At 52.7% G+C, this 17896-nt stretch overlaps 1 protein-coding gene across 2 annotated transcripts in view; it reads right to left on the bottom strand.

Annotated features, from left to right (window-relative positions):
• Positions 1-17896, bottom strand: part of SMIM41 (small integral membrane protein 41) — a 43876-nt gene that overhangs the window by 19819 nt on the left and 6161 nt on the right. The window contains exon 1 of one of the 2 annotated variants that reach the window (XR_014233366.1): positions 8378-12460. The exons of the other annotated variant lie outside the window; for it this stretch is intronic. The gene's annotated coding sequence lies outside the window, so the exon portion shown is untranslated. Of the gene's footprint in view, positions 1-8377; positions 12461-17896 lie in introns of those variants that run through there. 2 annotated transcript variants of the gene reach the window in all.

The raw sequence follows: 17896 nt of genomic DNA, 5'->3' as shown, positions 1-17896 counted from the left end.
GTCTATAAATTTTTATAGATATGAAATATTTTATTTAAAACGTATTAATTCTTTTAGACAAACTTCCCAATGTTTGAAACCAACTCTATTATCGCCCAGTTGTACCCACAATGAACCACAGTGAAACAACCCTGGAGGCAGGCCCCCAGGGAAATCTCAGTTTCTGACCCCACGCCAGCCACCCAGAGAATAAAACCAAGCCCCGAGGCCAGGAAGCTGCATGCAGCTCTATCCTGAAAACTCTGCCCCTTGGGCTACCGAAGCTTAATGTGCAAGAACTACAACGGGTGTTTCACTCATTTGACAAATAGTTAGTAAGCACTTACTATGAGCTAAACACTGTGTGAGGTGCTGGGAATCCAAAAGTGAGCTAGGCATGGCTCCTTCCAGCAAAGAGGTGACCCTTTTGGAAATGAGTTCTGACCGTAAACAACAACAGGACAAGATGGGGAGTGAGAGGTGCCATAAGAGGGAAGGGGGGGTACAAAATGATCACTTCTATCTTGGAAAATCTGGGAAGGCTGCCAGGAGGAAGAGGCCTAGAGCTGGGCCTTTAAGAGCACTAGAGGTTGGCTGCTGGAAGGAAGAGGCTCATTCCAGAAGGAGGGAAGAGGGTCAGGAAAAGCCCAGAGGGAAAGGATCCAGGGGTAGGTTTAGGGAACAGCAAGAAAAAGATGGATTTTAGAAAAAGAATCCTGGAATCTCAGGCAGGACAGGTAGTTTGGTTTGCTATAGTGGCAGGCCTGGAGTGGGTCTAGACTTGACTCAGGAGGAGTAGGGAGCCATGGCAGGTGTTTGAGCAGGAGAGTGCCCCATCAGAGTTGCAGCTGTGTGCTAGGTGCTCGGAGCAGGAAGCAACTGAAGCTGACCAGTGAGCTGGCGGCGTAGGCCTGTGCTGGGAGGGGCGAGCAGAGGGAGAAAGGATTGCCCCTTCGGGTCTGTCTCTGTCAGTGAGTCTGTGCAGGGTCAGGAGTCATGTGGCCGACCCTCCCACCCACCCACCCGACCAGAGGAGGTGGGAGTTAACCAGACCAAAGCAGTGTGTGCACAGCACCCACTGGGCCCTGAGGGGCCACAAGAGATGCAGGACAAGAAGCCCAAGCCCACCCATAGGAGCCAGGGGCAGCTCCCTGGAAAGTTGCCTCTACGAGGTGGAGCTTTTAGGAGCCCACTGAGCGCTTTCCTCCCACCAGAAAAATCCCCCCCACCCATCTACTCGCTAAGGACTGCTTAGATGCACTGCTTAGATCCAAACTTTAGTCCTTGTAGTAGATTGCATTGCTTAGATCCAAACTTTAGTCCTTGTAGTAGATTGAATGGTGGCCCCCAAAAGATATGCCCACGTCCCAGAATCTGTGAATATGACCTTATTTGGCAAAAGTGTCTTTGCAGATATAATTAAGGATCTTAAAGTGAGATCATCCTGGATTATCCAGGTGGACCCTAAATCCAACAACAACTGTCCTGATAAGATACAGAAGAGAAGGGCCTTCCCTAGAGGTCCAGTGGTTAAGACTCTGTGCTTCCACTGCAGGGGGCACAGGTTCAATCCCTGGTTGGGGAACTAAGATCCCACATACTGCGCAGCACAAAAATTAAAAATAAAATAAAAATTAAACAAAAAAAAAGTTTTTTAAAGTTTCAGAAAAGGAGGCATGGATATGAAGGCAGAAGCAGAGGTCGAAGCGATGCAACCAGAAGCCAGCTGTCATTGTTATTATACTGATGCACAGAGAGGTTAAGTGATTTACCCAGGGTCACACAGCTTCTGAGTGATGGAGCTGAGATCAGTAGCCAGGTTCCTGCCCGCACCCTGAATCATTACAGGAGCCTCTCCCATCATCTAAGTGCTCCCTGCTTTGCTTCTCTCACAACACTGCTCTGTTTCCTTCTTTCTGAGGACAGCCTTGTAACCAAGGCTTTCTGCCCCAGCTGCTGGGAAAATCGAGTCAACACTAACACCCAAGTACAGCAATGGGACTACCCTTCGTAGTCCCACCAGCTTTGTTTTCTTCCCAATTAAGGGGCCCTAGTTTTCTATTTTATTATTAATGATAGCCTGCTTCTTTCTAGAGAGAATGCGGAAGGCAGCATGTATTAAAGACATAGCAGTAAGACCAACACAGAGAGCTAAAACGCTGGGCCCACAGGAAACAGCGATTGTACAAGGCTGACCGAGTGGCCACAGATGCTGTGATTAAGCGTCCGGGCAGCCAGGGTGGAAGAGGAAAGCTGATCTGTTACTATCTGCAGGAAGCAGGCTCCTTTCTCAGTGGGAACAGAGTTTTTCCCTTATAATAAACTCAAGTGAAAGTTGCTCACATGGTCCTTGGTATAGGGAACACTGAGTGATGTGATCCACTGGCTACGTCCTGAAAAACTATTTTTGCAGCAAAAGGAAAGTGTATTTCGTGTGATTCTTGGCCAACGTCAAGGGCACCGCACTGAGCCACACTCAGGGAGGGAGAGTCATCCAGGAGAGAGACCAGCATGGTCCAAGGACAGACTGGCCAGAACTCGGAGACCCAGACCTGGATGGATGGCTCAGCCCTTCAAAGCTGTGCCCTAAACATCCTCCACAGGCTTTGGTTTGTGAAAAATCGTGTTCCCTGAGAACAGGGTCTAGTCTTTTCGTGTCTGCAGTGCTGCTCCCGGCTCAATGCCCTCAACAGCTGAGCTGGTTGGGAAGGTGGGCAGAAGGATGGTTGGGGCCGGCACCACGCCCCCTTGCCTAGTGTGGTGGGCACTTCCTTTGCCCCCCATGTCTGCTCTCCCCTTCTGTAGAAGCAGTGGAGCCCTGATTTGTCACTGGGCACATGGGCGCCCTGGTGTTTCCCAGCACCCCGGGCAGCTGGCCGTGGTCATGCAATAGGACAGCCAACAGGATGTGAGTGGAGGTCATGAGTCCCGCCTCCACTTTGAGGAGACACCCTCTCCCTGTCTCGCCCCCTTCCGCTGGCTGGAAGCCAGAGGTGGGGTTGGCAAGTCAGCGTGGATGGAGCTCGCCTGTCAGCGTGTGGAGCAGCAAGACAGAAAAAGCCTGAGACCCGATGCTGTACAGCTGCTAAGCCAGTCCTCGATGTTCCTACCAGGACGGTACAGGACAGAAAACCAAGTTCCATCTGCTTAAGTCACTGTTATTTTGAGTCTCTGATGCATGGAGAATGGATAGCCCAACTAATACCCCAGTGAACCCAGGAACTCGGGTGAAAAGCCATCGTCTTTTGTCCCTGGGTGCTGGGTTCAACCAAGCAGTCTCCCCTGAGGCTAGTTCCCAAGTAGAAGGATGGCTGTTCCCACTGAGGCTTTTCACGCATTACCTCTTCCTCACAGCAACCTTGCAAGGGACTACACACTGTCCCTGTTTGGCAGATGGGGAAACTGAGGCTCAGAGACATGACCAAACCTGCACAAGGGCTCAGAGGCACTGAGAGGGGGAGCCAATCTCAAATCCAGGTCTGCCTGCTCCAGAGTCTTTGCTCCCGTGAGAGAAATGAGAATTGTTCACCACTGAACCAAATGCAGACACGCTGTTCTCTGAGCGGGGGAGACCCGTGTCTGCAGGAAATGCCTTGGTAAGCCTGCCTGACGTCTGAGCTCAGATCCCCCAGGTCTGCGTGACGGGTTGTGACAGTCAGTCGGCAGGGCGCACCAAGCGCGGTGGGGTTTCGCAACCCTACTGAGGCCTGGTTCCCCAAAAAATCCACTGAGTGCGGGGCGTGGCGGAGACCCCACGGGAGAAGGGCCCTTGTGTGGGCAGGGACCCAGGCTGCAGTCAGCTGCCGCAACGTTTCAGATCTCCTCCAACTTAGTAACATAAACAGCATCTGGTTTATTGTGCTCACGGAGTCCAGGGGTCAGGGGGCTGGGACAGGGTGTGTGTTGGGGGTGGGGGCTGCGGCCTCAGTGGGGAGGACTCGAGGGGCCGAGGGTGGCTCAGATGGACGTCCGGGGCTAGAATCATCATCACTCCAGCTTCTTCCTTCACATGTCTGGACCAGACGATTCAAAAGCTGACCTGGGCTGCCACTGGCAACTGGAGGATCCACGCAGGCCTCTTCACCTGACTGCTCGCGGCATGACAGCTGGGTCCCAGGAGGAAGTGTCCGGAGAGGGTCATCGGGAAAGTAGCGTTCCCAGAGGCCCAGGCCAGCGCTGCCTGGCTTTTATGACCTAACCTTAGATATCATATGGCATTGCGTCCACTGTGCCTATTGGTGAAGTGGTCTCAAGCCCACCCAGTTTTAGGGAGGGGACATAGATCCCACTTCAAGGGCAGGAGTGTCAAAGAACTGGGGGCCATATTTTAAGCTGCCTGGTCCCATAACACCTGAGGCTATCTCTTCAGTCGACTTACCTGTATGATTCCAGAGTGTTCTAACGTCAAAAAATAACTCCCCTTCCCATAGCTGATGCCCAGAATTCCCCTGGAGAGCTTTAGTCTTTGAGCCCCCCCCCAGCCCCAGCCGCCATGGGGACTGTGCTATAGGCCTGACCCTCCTTATGCCTCAGTGTCGGCAGGTGGGCTCACCAGGTCTTTCCAGAGAGCAGCCAGTGGCTAAGAGAGGAAGAGAGAGCACCTGGGCCATTGTGTTACACCAGAAGTCCATGCTGACTGGACGCCCGGGAAGGGGGAGGGAAGGAAAGAAGGGGGGGGTCCTAAGGTCCAGGGGTAAACTTGGCAATGTCACCATTTAGCTGGTCCTCTCACAAGCGTCTGCCTCACCCCCACCTATACCCACTGCCCCACATCCCACTGGCTTTTGAGAAACAGGACTCCTGTCCAACGCTGTCCCTCTGAGGGTCCCTCCCCACTCCTATCCCCCAATCTGGGGTGGCCCTCTCTCTTTTAGAGCCAAAGATCTGTTAGGAGCAGATTCAGCATTGTTTTCCATTCAAACCAGCCTCCTCTGAATACTTACTGTATCAGCAGTGTAGGAAACAAGCCAATCTAGGTTAAGAAAGGGGGGTGGGATTCAGGGAATTAGATGCTTATAAAATCACGGGTGGAGGCAGGAAGCTGGCGGCTTCCAGTGGAATTGTTGAGTTCAAGGACACACCAACATACCACCAAGTCACCATCCGCAGGGCAGGAATTGCTGCAGCAATGGCCCCCACGGCACCTCCGCCTTCCAAATCCTGCACAAGCGGGATTTGCATTGGCTCTACCTAATGCACTCTAGCTGCAAGGGAGTCTGAGAAGGGCGGTTTCTGGCTTTCTGGCCTCCACAGTGCAAAGGACGCATTGAAAGAGGAGGGAATGGATGCTGAGATCCAGGGCACCGTACCCAGCACAGATGACAAGGAAGGAGTTTGCTGGACCCATCCCCCTCCTCTCAGGCACCTGCAGAAGGTGGGGTCTCTCCTCCCCAACACGTGTCCCCTGATTTATTTTTCCTGCCATTGCTGTGTCATCTCTAGAGCCATCAATCGCCCTGTGGGCTTCCTGGCCTGAGTAAGCTGACGTCCTCTCTGATGCAAAGTGGAAGGAGATGGGGTGACACTGGCTCCCTTTGCCACCGTGTCCCTTAAATCTCCCCCAAAGGCACATTTACTCCATATGCAAATTTCTTTACTGAAACTTTTACATAAAAGGGAATTACCTCTTCTGAGAGAAAACGGGTAACTCTCCAACTGACTTGGACTTTCCCTTGTGGCTCACTAAGGAATGTACCTAAAGACGAGGGCCTTTCCAAGGAAGGGACTTCCCTACACGGTGTACCCCCCTCCCACCTCTCCCTCTCTCTCCCTCCATCTCCATCTAGCATCTGCCTCTTCCTGCCAGATCCTCCCCCCTGCACCTTCCATCCTAAAGCCTCAGGTCTGGGTCCTGCAACCCTAAATAGTGTCCCCCGCTTCAGTGGGGTGGGGAGAGGAAGCAGCGCCTGGCTGCCTATCCCTACAAGCCCTGGGGGGTTGGGGGATGGCTTGGAGGAAGTGGGGTGCAGTCCGGCCTGACATTGACTGGAATCCTCCCATTGGGTTCCTTTTCATGATTCCCACTAGAGGGAGCTAGACACCCACCAGTGCCTTTGCAGGTGGCTCCAGCCTAGAGGACCACGGGAGCACCTCCCAGGGACCAGAAGTTTAGACAAATGAGATTCAGAGGAAGAGCATTCCCACATTTTCAAGGTGCCTATCCTGCTCCAGAGGTCATCGGGTCCCCATTAATCCGTCCAGAATCCTTCATTTCTTCCTGGTCCCCCAAGGCCTAATGGAATCAGAAGAGAAGGGCTCTGGCCTGGATTACCTTCTTTGGTTCAGAGCTTCCCTGGGAAGAAATGAGGGTTCTTTCAACTTCCCTAGCACACTTTCAGGGTACCTTGGGAGCTTAGAGGAGGGGGTTTAAGCTGAGACAGACAGCCCTCCCTCATTCCCACCACTGCATAAGTTAGGGGGTGCGGGGGTTGGGGGAACATGGTAAGGGGAACATGGGGTGAGGAGAGTTTTGCCGTGGGGCTCCTTGGAAAGTGGCTTCCTTGCCCTCCTAAGAGAGCCTCCCAAACCCATCCTCCCTCTCTCCCAGGACCTGGATGGGAAGCCACAGCCCAGGGAGCTGCTATGCCCTCTTGGGCCACACGAGGGCGCCAGTCTCAGGTGGATGCTGCACCACATCTGCCTGGAGAGAGACCACTGACTCCCCAGGCCTTGACAGACTGAGCCCACATCAAACCAACCCTGAAGTCCATCCTTCCTCTACACTGACCAGTTGGTCGAGCTGAAAAGCTCCCTTTACTGCTTAGCCCAGTGTGAGTGAGGTGTGTCCTTGCAGGTGAAAGCTTCCTGCTAACTCCAGGTGCTTCTCAGGATTGTGTTCCCCAGTCTCTTCTGACCCCACCCCCAATCACCACCCCTACTACTGGGCTAGACGTGGGGAGTGCAGATAGGAAGGAAGCACAGCCGGACTCACAGAGAGACAGACAGACACATTGTCGCCAGAGTGCTAAGTGCTGCAGTACAGCTGTGCTATTGTGAGCGTGACCTGGCAGGTGTGGGGTCCTGGGGTGGGCGCTACAGAACCCTGAACAAGAGGTGTGTTTGAGCTGAGTCTGGGTTTATGCAGGTAAACAAGTGGCTCCAGGCTGCAGGACCAAGGGCACCCGGGCATGAAGGCAGAAGACAGTCGACACAGGCAGGGAGCTACGGGGAGCTGGGGTGGCTGGAGCGGAGGGTGCATGCGGGCACAAGATGGGGGATGCAGCTGGACAGGTGCACCTAGACGGGGTGGAGGCATAAACCAGGTTAAGGAGACTGGACTTTATCCAGAGGGAAATGGACAATCAGGGAAATTTTAGGTAGTAACGTGATTACAGGGCAACGCTGGCCAATAGAATTTTCTGCAGTGATGGAAATAGTCTGTATCTGCACTGTCCCATACGGAAGCCACTAGCCACATGTGGCTACTGAGCACTTGAAATGTGGCTACTAAGACTAAAGAACTGAATTTGTAAATTCTACTTGATTTTAATTAATTCAATTGTAGCCACAGGTAAGTAGTGGCTACAGTAGTAGACAGTGCAGATCCAGAGGAAGGACTGGAAGGGAGATTTGGAGGCAGGGACATCGGTTAGGAGGCTATGGAAATGGTCCAGGTAAGGGCCTGAAGACAGTGGCAAGGAATTGGAGAGGAGGGCACAGATGCTAGAGGTGGATGCTAGGAGGACTCCCAGGGTGACCTGGGTGATGGGAGGCTTGCTGTATCATCACTGAGAACAGGGACCCAGGATGAACAGGGGTGGAAGAGGTGGCAAGGTCAACTTTGGACAAGCAGACATTGAGACGCCTTGGGACATCCAGGTGTATGGGCATCTAGTAGGTAGTTCTGTATGTGGCTCTGGTGCTCAGGAGAGAAATAAAGCTGGAGAGCGAGATTTGTCAGTCACCAGTGGTCACAAACTGGCAACCCATGGGCCAGCTTTGGCCACAGGTGGAAGTTGGGATTGGCTCACACCATTTTTTAATGGATTCTACATTTTAAAATCAGTAGAATTCATATAAAAATCTGGATTTCCATCTCCTCTTGAACAATCAGAAGATCTGACACCATCAGGCCTGAATCCCTCATGCAACAGTCATCTCAGGTCCCTTAGAGGGGCGCCCTACGTTTCCCGCCTAGCCCTCGTGAGCACTGTATTTGATCACCCGATAGTATATTGGGTAGCTGTGGTAGATGGTTTTGAAAGAAACTCACAACAATCCCCCCATCCCACAGGCCCCTTTACCGTGTGCCTTTGCCCCTTCTTTCATTAAGAATCTCTTAACTTCCACTCTTTTAAGTCCAGCCACACAACCAACATGACAACCACCAGCCGTAACCACAGCAGCCAGTTACACTCAGAAATTAAAGTTCAGAAGGTATAACATGGTAAAAACATACCCAGGTAAGGTCAGATTCATCTAACAAAACATCTCTCAACCAATGCAGCCAACTTCCCCACAGAGCCAGCCCATCAGGCCTTCGAGCTTCCGAGCCTTGGCCCCCGGTCCCCACTCCTCAGCCAACAGCCCAGGCCACCAAGCCTACTCTCTGGGTCAGTTCATTTTAGCCGACAAGGTTGCTGACTGGCAGTAGAGATTGGTCAAACCAAAGCAAACAAAATAGCTATTCAAGGAATGGGCTTCCTTCGTGACAATCATGTTAAAGGGAAACCAGCCAAGATCTATTGTGTCGCAGGAACCACGGAGCACGGTGAACTTTGGGTAAAATAGTTGTGGCACACTGAAATTCTTGAATCACATTTGCATCCTGCATGAAATTCTTGTACATATTTGGCCATTGCTCCATGCAGAGATTTGTTTCACATAAGTAGTAGTTCCGAAATGTGTTTTTTTTAAACTCTCTTTGGAAAAAAAAAGTGAATTTAAATTTAGTAATGTGGCATTACAGTCCTTGGAAATAAAATTAATTTTATACTGTTGTTCTGACAAAGTAAAGGAAATGCACGATCCAAAGAGGCATGATTTATGCTTTTTTTTTCCAAAGTTCTTCTTCTCTTCTAAAGGGAAGGTTTTCAATGTTTCCCCAAAGGATGTTGGTTGGAATGGTGGTCCCATGGGAGGCTCCTTTAAAAAAAAAAAAAAAAAAGAGGAGGAGGGGAAAATCAATTCTTGGTCAAATCTGCTGGGAAGTGCTCTGTGCTTCTCTTAGAGTCATCATAATATTGGCATAACAATGCCTCTTACAGGAACTGCAATAAAGAAACAATTTTAACTTTGCCTAACACAATAATCCCCTAATTTATTAGACCACAGAACCCTATTTTCAAGCAACACCCATTAAAGTCCCTTGAGGCTGGAGGATCATGGAACCCACTTTAAGAAACACCGCCTTAGCCACCGGGGGGAGGGGAGGTGGGACATCAGCCTTGCTTTCCACCAAATGGTTTTCAAATATTCATCATTTCTCCCAAGTGACAAAGGACAAACTATAAGTTTCTACTTTTAATTCATTTCTCCAACAATTCCTATAATATTTGGTGTCTGATAAAGACATTTTAAATGAAAAGATACATTCAAATTTGGAACCAAACAGGCAGCACGACGTTCCTATTCGCCTGCCACCTGTGCCTTTGAAGTGGCTGTTTCTGCTCCAGCCCTTTCCACAGCCTCTGGACCTCGCTCCCAGGTGCTGGAACATGCTGTTCCAAACTTCAGCCAATCACACAGCCCAGTCCTCTCCACCCGGCTTGCACACAGGAGAAACAAATGTGCTTTTTTTTTTTTGGCAAACCCATGAAGAGTGATATCTAAAGAACGGACAGTATTGAAAGCATTTGGAGTTATTGGATTTCCTCACAAAACCTCATTGTTGCTGAATCCAAAAGATGAGCATGACGATATCCAGAAGTCTGCCGACTATCCCCCTTAAACTTTGCTGTCATTTCTCTAAAGCTTCCGTTCATGCCAGCAGCATGTCATATGATCAAACTCCAAGGTGCCTCAGCTAGGTTCTAGCACATTTCTGGGAGCTAACACATCTTTCACTCGAGAGAACTAAGGGGCTAGAATCCATTTATACTTTCTCCCTCCTCCCCACCCTGTGATCAAAGAAGAAATTTAAATTCAAAAATTTAATTCATTCAAAAATCGATTTCCTCATAGCCTTCTGTGTGCAGTGAATGGAACAGCAAAAATCCCTATCCTATTGGAGCTGACATTTAAGCAGATGGCTCAGGCAGAGAAGTTTCCAGCTAACATGGTAGCTCTTGTCATGACAGCCAGTCCAAGGAGGTAAATCTACTTTTAGTTGAGTTGTTGGTTTTTTTTGTTTTTTGGGGTTGTTGGTTTTTTTTAATATTTATTTATTTGGCTGCGCTGGGTCTTAGTTGCGGCACGTGGGATCTTCGTGGGGCATGCGGGATCTTTTTTTAGTTGCAGCATGCAGAATCTTTAGTTGTGGCATGCGAACTTAGTTGCGGCATGCGGGCTCTTAGTTGCGACATGTGGGATTTAGTTCCCTGACCAGGGATCGAACCCGGGGCCCCCTGCATTGAGAGTGCGGGGTCTTAGCCACTGGACCACCAGGGAAGTCTCAGCTGGCTTGTTGTTTTGCAAGGAAGGGATTCAAAGTCAAATAGGAGGGTTCACATGGGCTGTCAACTGTGGGTGAAGAGCTGCTGTCATAGGGGTGAGGAGTCCAGCCTGCTGTGGGGAGAGACCCTGGCAGAGAAATGCCCTAGGATCTCCCCCCGTCCCCGTGGAGGGAGCAGAGACCCGGGCTGCGGACACCTCCATCACGGACCCCTGAAGCCTGGGGGAGCAGCTGTGTACAAGGCAAGGTGACTGCAAGAGGAACACAGAGGGGACAGTGAGGTGAAAACATTAGGGATCCTCAAGTGGTACAAGGGATCGAGTTAGTTAAGTCAAGTCGCCCGCACAGCTTGAAACCCTAACTGGATCCTTTGCTAAAATACATCTTCAGCCTCCAGCAAAGTTCAGTGTGATCTGGGCCAGGGGAGGGGGCCAGCCAGGGACAGGGACAGTATTCCAGCAGAAGCTGTGCCACTTGCTGGCCATCTGGGGATTCTTGGAGGAGAATAGCATCAGGCAACAGATGCTCCAGCCTGAGAGCTCTCGAGTCCGGCCCCACAGGCATCGCTCTGTCCCCAGACACCGCTCCCCTTCCCGTGGGGCGTGTCCCCTTCCCACGCCCCTGCGCCATCATTGCTGGGTTGCTCTCTGGTTGAGTAGAGCACATTCTTTGGTGGTTTCCTGAGAAAACATACGAGAGAGGTGCAGGTTCTGGCTCTCCGTGGAAGAGCTGGTCAGCCTCTCACTCATCCCCCCACCCCACCCCCTGACCTTGGCTCTCACCATGGCCCTGGTCCCTGGGCCTCCTCGCTGTTTGCCCCTTAACTGTTGGCTCAGGTGGGCTCCTTCCTCAGGCTCCCAGCTCTTGCTGTTCTGCTGTCCAGAAGGCTTTTCCCCACTTACCTTTATTGCTCTTTCTCACTCCGGTCTTTACTCAAATGTCACCTTCCCCATGACCCCACTTAATACTTCAACCTTTCCCCCACACTCTCTGTGCACCCTCCCTGTTTTGTTTTTCTCCACAGCCCTTATTACCACTTGTTATGAATTGCAACCCCCCAAAAACAGATGTGTTGAAGTCCTACGCCCCAGGACCTCACATGTGACCTTATTTGCATTGCAGAGGCAATTGGTCAAATAAAAGTGAGATCACACTGGAATAGGGTGGGCCCCTAATACAATATGACGGGTGTCTTTATTAGAAGAAAGATATTTGCAGTCAGGTGCACAGGTGTCACGTGGAGAATGCCACATGACAATGAAGACAGAGGTTGGAGTTACGCGGGTACCAGCCAAGAAACACCAAAGGGTGCCAGCAAGCCACGTGAGCTCGGGAGAGTTCCCGACAAATCACAGAGGGAGCATGGCCCTGCCGACACCTTGGTTTTGGACTCCTGGCCTCTATAACTGTGTGACTTTGTTATGGCAGCTCTAGGAAACCAATACGCCATCTGATATTCTCTGTTTTAAATTACTTGTGTTATTTATCATCTGCCTCACCTCACAAGAATGCCAGCAGCACAGGGGCAGGGACTTTTTATCTGTTTTGTTCACTGCTGCATCCTCAGGGTCTACAGCAGTGCCTGGCACAGGTAAGTGGTTTATAACATTGGTGGAATGAATGAATGAATGAAACCTATCATGCCTCTGTACCACTGAAGACCGGGCGCATGTCTGCCGCTACCCCTCCCTTCCCACCCCTGGGTGCCTTCTGTGAAGCATGGCTGGCCCTCCATCACACCACCCTTTAATGCAGCTCCAGTCACCTGCCATCCACCCTACCTGAGCTACCTGAGCCCACCCTTGAACTTTGGTGTCACCTGGAACTGTCCCATCTGGGTCAGCATCGGGGCTGGACCCAGGGTCTGGCTGTCTTGGGTGCAGATGTCCCCCAGAGAATCTGTTATAATCTGAGAAGTGAGAACAAATGGGAGTCAAGAAAGAGCCCTGGAAAAAAAATAAAAAAAAAAAAAAAAAGAAAGAGCCCTGGTGGTCCAGTGGTAAAGAATCCGCCTTCCAATGCAGGGGACGCGGGTTCGATCCCTGGTTGAGGAACTAAGATCCCACATGTCGCCAGGCAACTAAGCCTGTGCGCCACAACTACTGAGCTCGCGCGCCTCAACTAGAGAGAGAAAAACCCTCATGCCACAACTAGAGAGAAGCCCATGCACCACAACAATAGATTCCTGCATGCCTCAACGAAGATCCCATGTGCCGCAACTAAGACCTGATGCAGCCAAATAAATAAATAAATAAATAAATAAATAAATAAATAAATCTTTTAAAAAAAGAAAGAAAGAGCCCAGGGCCTGGGGCAGGGGAGCAGCCTCCTTCACCCGCAGGTCTGAGGGCTGAGCTGGAGGAATAGAACAGGAGCAGAAAGGGAATCAGAGCTGGAGGGGGTCAGGGCTGAACGGTTCAGGACAGAGGCTGTGAGGATGTCAGGCGGGCAAGGGCTTTTGCTGTCGTTGGGTGAGGCTGAGACACGTGGGTGGGTGTGTGGGTGTCCCGAGAAGGGACACGAGACGTGTAACTGAACACTCGGAGGGAGACTGTCAGGGGCGAGCCCAAGCTGGGGGAATGCCTGACAGGGACCCCCCAGGCCTGAACGGGGGAAAGAGGCCAGCTGGGCAACGGGAGGAGGAGGGTCAAAGGCCCAGAAGACACGGTGGAGAGTGGGCAGAGACGATGAGAAGAGGGAGCAGAGACCCAGGAGGGCAGCAGCTTGGGGACCTCATTTTGGACTCCATCCTTGGAGCAGTGAAAACCCATGCTGGCAGGTGGGGATGGGGGCGTCCAATAGGGAAGGGCTCGACAGTCTACTCCTTTGTAAAAGACCGCTCTGGTGCCCGTGGAGAAGGGGTGGACAGAGAAGCACCGATGGATGTGGGGCTGTGGGAGAGGTGGGGCTGTGGGAGAGGTGAGGCCGGTGGCCAGGGATGGAGCAAAGCTTTCTAAGGGGTAGAATGGACCACATCTGGTGATGGGTGGCTGTGCAGGGGTGGGAGGGGGTGACTCGAGGACAACTGCTGGGGAGGATGTGGTCCCTCGCGAGGATGCTGCGCCCGGAACAAAGGGCTTCCTCCCCGACTTCCGTGCTCCCTCTCGCTCATTAAGCTCCCGCCACACCAGCCTCCTTTCGGTCCCTCAGACGTGCCAATCTCACTCCCACAAGAGGACCTTTTGCCCCGCTGTCCCTCTGGCAGGAACACTGTGCCCCAGCCCTCAGCCTGGCTAGATCCTCGTTTGACCAGGTCTTGACGCAGATGCCGCCTCCTCGGAGAGGCTTTCCCTGACCACCTCCACCTAAAGTCGGCCCGCAGGTCTCCGCCCCATTGCCCTGCTGTGTTACCATCTGCAAATGACCATTTGTTCACACGGCCGTCAAACATCCCCTCCCACCAGCACGTGGGCTCTGTGGCGGGGTCCCTCTGTCTCATTTACCACGTATTCTCCAGTGGCTGCCAGCGGAGCTGCTGAGGAAATCATCGCAGAACGGACCAATGCATTAACGCGGCGTTCAGGACCCGAGTTAGGTTGGGGCTGCAGCTTTCAGAGCCACGGCATACAGATGGCAATTTAAGCTCCAGGAGAGCAGAGGAGCACCCAGGGCAAGAGGGTAGGGTAAGAGGAAGGCCTCAGACAGTTCTGAGACGCTTGGCATGCAAGCCCTGGGCGAGGAGAGAGGAGGTGCTGGCACGGGACCTTCAGAGAGAGGTGAGACTGGGACGAGGCAAAGCAAGACCTCCCCAAGGGCTTGCGGCTGGGAGCCAGGGAGCCTGGATTCAACTCAGGCAGGCGCTGCAGGGACCTGGGGCTCATTCCCTGAAATCCACATCACCTCGGGAATTCCCCGAAGTTGGTGTTATCCTTACCCCACTTCACTAATGAGGAAGAGGGTTTCAGTTACCCAGTGAGTGGTGGACCCAGAGTGTGGACCCACTATTGCAACGGAGCCCATGGTTTCACCGTCTCCCCTCCACATCACCAAGCTTCCTCCCTAGCTATCGCGGAAGCCACGGGGACAGCTGTGAAGAGGAGGGAGAGGTCGGCAGTAGGTTGAGTGGCCAGGAGAGCAGCTGAGATAAGAACTGAAAAGCAGGTTCAAGCAACCATCCGGGGGTGGATCGTGACCGGTCAGCGCCAGTGTAGACAGGAGCCAGGCTGGAGAGGAGTGAGTGGGAGGTGAGGACGCAGGGACAGCAAGTGGGGGTAACTTTGGAGAAGTCTGATTGTAAAGATGAAGCAAGACACAGGGTAGTAACTGGAGGCGCCCTGGGTGCACAGGAGGGTTATTTTAAGGTGGAAGAAACCTGAGTGTTTTGAAGTTGGAGCCAGCAGAGAAGGAGTGGTTAAAGGAGCATTAAAAAAACTAAAGTGAAGGGGGTGAGGTGCAGAGGTGGAGAGAGCATCCAGTGGGGGGGAGAGGGGTCCTTTCCTGGGGACACATGGAAAGCCCCTGGCTCCAGAGGAGGTCTGGGGACAGAGTGGAGGGAGTCTTGTCTGAAGGCGCCTCCTTTCTGTGAGAAGTAAGAGGTGAGGGCATCTGAGCAGAAAATGAGAGATGAGGGGTGGGGTGGGAGCAGGGGCAGAGGTGAGAGTGGGCGCGGTCCGCAGTAATTCAGCTTCGGCAGAGCTGCCAGAAGCCGCAAAGGGTCCTGTGCGGGTCTAGTGACCATTCTTGGTGCCATCGGTCCACCCAGGGGTGAGGTGTTCTTTGGGGGCACTTGGCAGGCATCCAGGGCTGAGGTTGTACCAGGAGGGCTCCATGCGAGGAGTGAGGTCAGGCAGTGGGCAAATGGGATTGGGGCAACGCACCACGGAGTCTAACCTGGAGGAGAAGAGAGTCGGGGTGGGGAGGCGCTGAGGGATAAGGAGGAAGTAGGGACAAATGAAAATGTTGAAATGCACAGAGTGAAAGAGTAAAGGTGTGACATAAAGCACAGCAGCATCTGAAGTAGGGACTTCAAAGACGGAGTAGTTTCCAGCTGTGTCAAGGTAAACAGAGGAACCGTGGGTGTGGGAGATGTGGCTGAAGTCTCAGCCCTCCCGGCAGGATGCAGGCCTCACAGAAGTCACTGCAGCTTGGAAGGGAAGCACAGTAGCCGTGGAGTAGGATGAGGTCTTCTGTGTGTGCGTTTTGTGTTGTTTTGTTTTGCCTAGGTGAGCCGTGTGTGTGTGTGTGTGTGTGTGTGTGTGTGTGTGTGTGTGTTAGAGCATTCACACATACAAAGGAGTAAACTATAGAAAGGAAACCCATCCCTCTCCCTACAATGGCTTTGCCGGCCCAGAGGGACCACGTTCCCACTTTCTTCTGTATGGGGGCTCCTCCCCCATCACACAGGCTTAGGGCAGTGGTGGGGAGGGGTAGCTCAGGGAAGCCATGTGCTCCAGAAAGAAGCCTTCCGCCCTCCCTCCCTCCAGAACTGCGGGGCGGGGGGTGGGGGTGGGGGTAGATGGACACGCCCCAGTTCCAAAATCCTTTGTTACCCGGCTTCCCTCCCACCTCTCTGGGCGCCCCTCCTCCACAGCCCACCATGTCCTCTCGTCCTGCCCTTAAGGGGTGGCCTGCTCGGCCTCCTCCCTTCTCCCCCCAGCCTGGTCCCTTCCCACAGCTTCATTTTCTGCCTCTAGAGTCACCATGGCCTGGAAGTCCCTCTGCTGAGCCCCAGCCCCATACACTAATTGTCCACCTTGGATGTCCCTAACGTGCTTCCAACCCCACGCACCCGAGCTGGACTCATCACCGCCCCCTCTGCCTGCGGCGCCCCCATCTGCAACAGCCATGAGTCAGTTTATGGACACCCAGCCTCTGTTCACCCCAGGACTGAACCGGGATTAGATTTGGTGAGGCAACAGACTGCTCCTTTAGGCCTTGTGGTTTGGGGTGTCTGAGTAGAGCACGTGACCAAGGCTTAGGACATTCCATACTGGCAGCACAGTACCTCCAGGGTAACACACAGCCACAGCTGTTCCCAGGGTTTGGCCTGAGGGACCTGGGACCTGAGGGACCCTAACCCCGCCTCTTTCGTGATAGATATGAATCTGAGAGGCCATGAAGCCAACATCCCCTCTTCAAATAGAGGCTGAGACTAATAACAGGCACACTTACTGTGCCAGGCTCTCTACACATGGGGATCTCATTTCATCCTAACAAAACGTGTACTAGCTCGGCCCCACTTTTCCCCACTCTGAAGAGGAGGGATTTGAGCCACGAGGGGTTAAGTACCTTGCCCAGGTCACACAGCTAGAGATTGTGGTGCCAGCTTTCAAATCCAGCCACCTGATTCCAAGGCCTTGCTCTGACCACGAGACCACCCTGTCAGAGGCTGACAGAGGCTGCAGACCAACCAAGCCATGGGAGGCATAGAGGCCAGGCCTGCTCTCACTGTCAGACCTGAGTCAGGGCGGACCTGAGGCCAGAACTGCCGCTAGCCTTTGCAGTTATGTGCAGTATAAATTCCCCTCTGCTCAAGCCAAATATCTTTTGGGTTTCCTGTAAATTCAGACCAAAAAAGTCGTAACTGATAACACAGCCCCTCAGTGGGTGGCAGGCATCACCACCCGCTCAGTAATTCAGTCCAAGAGCTGGGGCTTCGTCCTCCCTGCTCCCTCTCCTTCATCTCTCACATCCAACTAGAGACCAAAGCCTGAATCCCAAACATCACTTGGATCTGCCCCCTTTTCTTTCCACCCCAGTCCAGGCCACCATTTTTTAAAAAATAAATTTATTTATTTTATTTATCTATTTTTGGCTGCACTGGGTCTTTGTTGCTGCACACAGGCTTTCTCTAGTTGCGGCGAGCGGGGGCTACTCTTCATTGTGGTGCGCGGGCTTCTCATTGCAGTGGCTTCTCTTGTTGCGGAGCACGGGCTCTAGGCATGCGGGCTTCAGTAGTTGTAGCACGCAGGCTCAGTAGTTGTGGCGCATGGGCTTAGTTGCTCCGCGGCATGTGGGATCTTCCCCGACCAGGGCTCGAACCCGTGTCCCCTGCATTGGCAGGCGGATTCTTAACCACTGCGCCACCAGGAAAGCCCTTTTGCTGGGTCTTGATCACAGCCTCCTTGCTGTCTCTCTACCTCCAGCGTGCTCCCACCCACAGACTTACCCCCCATTCCCTAAGATCCAGATCTTACCATGTCACTTCCCGGCTTAAAACCCTCCAGAGCCCTCACTGCCTCCAGGGTAAATTCCACTCCCGTCCAGGCTACCACTCCTCTGGTCTCACGTCCCTTCACAGCCAGCTCTACTTACCTGCTTCTAGGGTACCACCAGCCCCACACCCCACTGCGCCTCTGCCCCGGACGTTCTTCCTCCCCTTCTTCGCTCCGTGAATGCCCATTCAGTACCCCTTCCTCTACAAGC

Source organism: Balaenoptera borealis (assembly GCF_965194805.1).
Source record: "Balaenoptera borealis genome assembly, chromosome: 13".
Lineage (NCBI taxonomy): Eukaryota > Metazoa > Chordata > Mammalia > Artiodactyla > Balaenopteridae > Balaenoptera > Balaenoptera borealis.
The sequence above is the reverse complement of the archived record's forward strand: the minus strand, read 5'-3'. Positions and strand labels throughout refer to the sequence as shown.